General features: G+C 44.0%; 2 non-coding genes across 2 annotated transcripts; one reads left to right on the forward strand and one right to left on the reverse strand.

Annotated features, from left to right (window-relative positions):
• The first annotated feature begins 3,068 nt into the window (after nucleotides 1–3,068).
• Nucleotides 3,069–3,142, forward strand: TRNAT-AGU. Its single transcript has one exon. It is a non-coding gene; the product is annotated as a tRNA-Thr (tRNA).
• Nucleotides 3,143–5,482: 2,340 nt separating this feature from the next.
• On the reverse strand, nucleotides 5,483–5,555 carry TRNAV-CAC. Its single transcript has one exon. It is a non-coding gene; the product is annotated as a tRNA-Val (tRNA).
• Between the last annotated feature and the right edge of the window lie 572 nt (nucleotides 5,556–6,127).

Raw genomic sequence — 6,127 nt, forward strand, 5'->3', positions numbered from 1 at the left:
GATTGGGGCTGTGTCTCAGGCAATCATTTTTTTATAACAACCAAGGCATTTGTGCTGAACGTTAAGGAAGCACTGAGTTATTGCTGTTTTTACTGAATTGTATTAAAATATAAGGAAGATATGATAGGCAAACACAGCATGTGTTCAGCAAGCATTTCTCCTGAGTCTCCTCATCTAGTCAAACATTTTTAGATATGTTTGTTTTTACTTGATTTGAAAAGAAAAGGGGGTGGAGAGAGGAGGGGGGAGTGCCCGAGCGGAAACCGCCCTAACACCACCTTCGACTTCTGCTCCACTAAAGTCACTCTGCCGACTTTTTCTTCAGAGATCCCCATTTTGCCTGCTGAATTCAAACCTCCAGTCCACACACACTGATGTCATTGGAGGCATCAGGATTGGCGCCCAAGGTTTATTACGTTAAAACAAGTTCATTCTGGGGTAAATGTTAAGATCTTTAGTAGACCCAAAGGCAGTTCAGATTCTTTCATTTTAATGACAAAATGCTTTAAGCTGACAATCCAACCTGTTTACAAAAGGAACACACTGAGCTGTGTGTGGGCTGCACAGAAAAATACACCGCCCCAGAACTCCAACTGCTGCTGGAAAAGTTCACAATTGTTACCACAGAGAATCCAGTCCTTGTGGCTAAAGTATCTCCTGGGAGACTTACTACAAATGTGGATTCTAGAACCCCTCATGCAGTGATCCTGAATAAAGCGATTTGCCATGGGTCCCAAGAATCTTAATCTTACCAAGTCATCCTAACTTCAACAGTCTGCCAAACTGCCCTCACTGAAGGAGGCTAAAGCTGTCATGGGGAATTTAAGAATTCACAAAAGAAACTCGTAGAAAGGAACTTCAGGGTCTGGAGGAGACAGAGCTGAAACGAAATCCTGAAGTAGGGTTGGAATAAAATTAATTTATGTAACAATACTGAACACCTAGTGTGCGGCATGTACCTTTGTTTTTCAGGTAACCAGAGGAAAGCACCACAATATGCAAAGGTTGTGTGGTCTGCAGCAGACAAGCAAAGAGAGTCAGAGATGTCTCCTCAGAATCTCATCAGCTGAGGATAAAGGAGCCCAGGCCTTATTTGGATGCTCAGGACTGCCTGGGTCCACATCAGGTGTTTCTCTGCCTGATGAAGCCATGGAAAAGGAATGGACCCCTGAAGTCCTTTGGCTGTCAGGCTCTGGGTTCTGTCTCTGGCCAGATTAAGGTTCCATTCTTGGCAGAGAATACGTGGACTGAGTGATTCGCACTTCTACCAAACACTGGAGGAAACTCAGGTCTCTCAGTGCTGGGGCAAAAACTGACTTGAGGATGGAGATGGAGGTGAAAAGCATATCAGAGAAAGAATCCATCCTGTATAGATAGACACAAAAATGTTTAGAATATTCTATTATTGTTAGTTCTTAGCACAAACTACACAGTAGAAGCAATCATCTGTGAAGTTTTTGAAAACACAATAATCTAGAGGGTTTAAACATCTACATGTGAAAGTGAAAAAGTTTTGCTCTTGTTGCCGAGGGTCGAGTGCATTGAGTGGCGCCATCTTGGCTTACTGCACCCTCCACCTCCCAGGTTCAAGTGATTCTGTTGCCTCCGGAGTAGCTGGGACTACAGGAGTGTGACACCACGCCCAGCCAATGTGTGTGTGTGTGTGTGTGTGTGTGTGTGTGTGTGTGTGTTTAGTAGAGACTAGGTTTCTTCAGGTTGGCCAGGCTGGTCTCGAACTCCTGGACCCAAGTGATCCTCCCGCCTCGGCCTCCCAAAGTGCCAGGATTACAGGGATGAGCCACCACTCCAGGCCTGGCAAACTTTTTTTTTTTTTAAGACCCAGATAGTAAATATTTTAGGCTTTGCAGGCTGTTCAGTTGATGTCACAATTACACAAATCGGCTATTACAGGAAAGCAACCACAAAGTATGCTAAATGAATTAATGTGGTTGTGTTCCAATAAAACTTCATAAAAACAGGAACAAGACCAGATGTGGCCTGTGGGCTATGGTTTGTGAACCCCTGGCCTACAGGAATAAACTTCAATAACTTTCGTAACATCATATTTTTGAAGAAAATTATGGTATTTGAACATTGATAGCTTGGACTAAAAGAAATAAAGAACAGCATAAAATAAAAAGACTCTGGACCTCACCCCTCTTCCCCCCAGACTACTATGGGAAGGAAGTAGGCTAAGCAAACCACTCAGCTGCAAAGTGAAATTTCTTAATAAAAGAACGGATGAATCCGAGTGTAGAATACGAACCCAGGAGATGGAGCCAAGAGCCTGGGGAGCCATTCCCAGACAGCAGTACTGAGTTCTAATCAACACACGAGCATCCTGTGCCCACTGAATTCTGCAGCTGCTGCACACCAGGGCGTCTCTCGCTGTTTTCTTCCCCCTCTTCCTTTCACTCTTTCTGAATGGGAGTGTGTATCGAGATTATCCTCTGCCTCCTTTGCCTGTATGTTGGGAGACAGGTAACTTGTAGCTTAAGTACATACATGCTCAAGTCAAGTAGAACCTTAGTTGAAAATTTCGACCCAAGGAATTTCATCTGCACCTTTGCCTGATTTAGATAATGCCATCCTAGAGGTGGAGCTCATGTTGCAAAGCAGTCCGCCTTGGCCAGGGTGAGTATATTTTGCATGCTGGACAGGCACAATCACTGGGGGCCAAGTTAGGGAAAAATGTGGAGAGAGCGTTTTCCCTGATACCACTCACCCACTGGATGAACAAATGAAATGAGAGTTCATCAGAAGGCAAACTCACTGCTAGGCATAAGAGACATTAATTGTTCTCAAAACCAAGCAAGTTCTCTACCTGGCCGCCAGGGCTTATAGTCTGGAGGTGTCGTTGATATTTAGAGCAGTTTCCTAAAGGTAAACAGTCTTCCTAATTCAGGACCTATCTTATTCTACAGCAAGAGCATTATTCTCTGGTTTTGACTGAGACCCAGAAATATCTTCTTGTGTTACTGCAGAGAAAATCACTGAAGTAGAAACACTGACAGGTTTAGGTGTAAAGTTTTATAAAATAATAAATTACCCCCCCATAAAACATGTGGGGCTTCGTGGCTTAGCTGGTTAAAGCGCCTGTCTAGTAAACAGGAGATCCTGGGTTCAACTCCCAGCGAGGCCTCTTTATTTCTTCCCCTAAACTTAAGTAATTTGTTGTCACTAATTAAACCTTACTTGGATTTATACCTCATAAAGCTGCAGACCTTGACTTTCAATGTCAGAGGCACTTTGTAGAAAAACATGGAGATGGGTTAGAAATATTTATGACGAATTAGCTAAATCTATGCCAGAGACCATCTAGAATTGAGACCATCTGCAATTTTCTACGTTTAAATTTTTTTAGCTACTTTTCATATTCCTAAGGAACTTACAGCTTCACTTAATGTTTTTGCTTTTAACACAGTTCAAAAAGAAGGCAAGGATGGAGGTAAGACATACATATTGTATAAATTAGTGCTGTGATAACCCTTCTTTCGTGATTCTGAACTCTAGAATTTCACTGAATACATTGTAAAGTGGAGTAGCATAACAACATCTTGAGAGGATAAGAAGCACGATCAGTGAAACACTGAAACAAAACAAAAACAAAGACAAAAAAAATCTAACGAGAGACTGGCAGCAAATGAGACCTGAAGTTGTGGATCATTTATTAGACAAACATAAGGACAGGTGTGATGGCTCATGCCCGTAATCCAAGCATTTTGGGAAGCCAAGGCGGGCAGATCACAAGGTCAGGAGTTCAAGACCAGCCTGTCCAATATGGTAAACCCCTGTCTCTACTATAAATACAAAAAAAAAATTTAGCCAGGCTTGGTGGGGGGCACCTGTAGTCCCAATTACTCAGGAGGCTGAGACAGGAGAATCGCTTGAATGCGGGAAGTGGAGGTTGCAGTGAGCCAAGATAGTGCCACTCCACCCCAGCCTGGGCAACAGAGCAAGACTCTGCCTCAAAAATAATAAATAAATAATAAAAGGATGGAAAAAATTCATCAAACTCTGGAATACAGTGTTCTGTTTTAGCTGCTCTTTAAAGAAAAAAAAATTATCGGTTATATCTTCAAAGTATCACCTCCTACAAATCTCAGCCCTCGCGTTGTGTGTAACAGTCCTCATTGCAGTATTGTGCTCAGCTTTTTGCTTTTGATGATTACTCCTTTTGTGAGCATGCAGGAGAAAAACCAGTTTCATAATTTATGAGTGCAGTTTAAAATAGAAATGTTCCTTGTTTAAGAAAATTAAGAATTTCAAACCAGCAACAACAGAGCATTAAATCAAGCGCCTGGCCTTGTGCAAATGCGTAGGCCGCATGCCCATGAAGACGGTCCTGATTGAGAAGATGGTCCTGATTGGGAATGCAGTTATTTGTCAAAAGACTGGATTTTAGAGGGGCCGGGCGCGGTGGCTCAAGCCTGTAATCCCAGCACTTTGGGAGGCCAAGGCGGGTGGATCACAAGGTCAAGAGATCGAGACCATCCTGGTCAACATGGTGAAACCCCGTCTCTACTAAAACTACAAAAAATTAGCTGGGCATGGTGGTGCGTGCCTGTAATCCCAGCTACTCAGGAGGCTGAGGCAGGAGAATTGCCTGAACCCAGGAGGCGGAGGTTGCGGTGAGCCGAGATCGCGCCATTTGCACTCCAGCCTGGGTAACGAGCGAAACTCCGTCTCAAAAAAAAAAAAAAAAAGACTGGATTTTAGAGACGCCTTAAAATGAAGTGAAATCTAAAGTGATAGTCAATGATACCAAGTACAGCTAGAAGGCTTGAGCACTTAAAAGCACTAAACAGGGACCCAGCATGGTGGCTCACGCGTGTAATCCCAGCACTTTGGGAGACTGAGGCTGGCGGGTCACAAGGTCAGGAGGTGGACACCAGCCTGGACAGGATGGTGAAACTGCATCTCTACTAAAAATACAAAAATTAGCTGGGCGTAGTAGCAGGCGCCTGTAGTCCCAGCTACTCTGGAGGCCGAGGCAGGAGAATCACTTGAACCCGAGATGTGGAGTTTGCCGTGATCCGAGGTCGCACCACGGCACTCCAACCTGGGCGACAAAGCAAGACTCTGTCTCAAAAAAAAAAAAAAAAGTACTAAACAGGGAAATGTTACAGTATTAAAATAATTCCTAAAGTCACAATTTTGTGAATCTTCTCTAACAAAGTAACATTTCTTACACAATTAAAGTCACTCTTTTCTCAGGGAACTTGTCCTCCTTCCGAGTCCCATCAAATGGCACCAGTCCGGGATCTTTCAACATAAATATATAAGCTCCTTCTTCCATTAGCCTCCTGTTGTCCTGGGGTTCCCACCTCTCAAAATCTGGCATAGGAAGAGAGCAAGTCGTAGCTTGCTCTCAATTACAAAGTGTAAACAACTTATAGGCGTATAGTAATTGATGCGAATGGACGGGGTCCTAAGAGCAGTTGCTATAAATTTTAGGAAGACAAAACCAACCACCTAGCAGTGTTTCCGCCCGGTTTCGAACCGGGGACCTTTCGCGTGTGAGGCGAACGTGATAACCACTACACTACGGAAACCCCTACAGGAAGGGACTGCTATCGTGCTGGACCTCATCAGCAGTTCTCCGCTGCTCACCCCTCCTTCCCAGAAAGGCGTTTTCTCGCTGCTGCAGCATGCTCACCCTCAGGGTCTGCAGTCGCGTTTGCAAACCGCTACAAAACAAGAGCGGCGCCTGCGTTAGGAAGTATCCAACACCCAGAAAGTGCTGAGTATTTGAGTTCTGTGAGCCTTATGCAGAAACTATAACCTCAGTAAGACAAATCTCAAACATCTTGGTGCTGACTAGACTTGTCTACTGGAATTTGTCCTTCTGCTTCCCTCAGAATTCCTTCTCACTCTCTCACCCAGCGTCAACATCGTTGCAAAATCCTACCGAGCTTAACTCAGACTCTATGAAATGTCCTTGTCCTCTGTTGTTGCTAGGTCCCTCGTTCAGGCCCTTCATATCTGTTCTTCACGACTGTCCCCACGGATTCTAGGGTTGACTCTGAATCAATTCTCCACTGAGCTTAAAGTCCCGAGCTTCATTTTCCTTCTTAAAGTTCCGTAAACATAAACCTCTCTTCTTTTCTCACATATGCATTTTATA

Source organism: Cebus imitator, unplaced genomic scaffold (genome assembly GCF_001604975.1).
Source record: "Cebus imitator isolate Cc_AM_T3 unplaced genomic scaffold, Cebus_imitator-1.0 Scaffold918, whole genome shotgun sequence".
Classification (NCBI taxonomy): Eukaryota; Metazoa; Chordata; class Mammalia; order Primates; family Cebidae; genus Cebus; species Cebus imitator.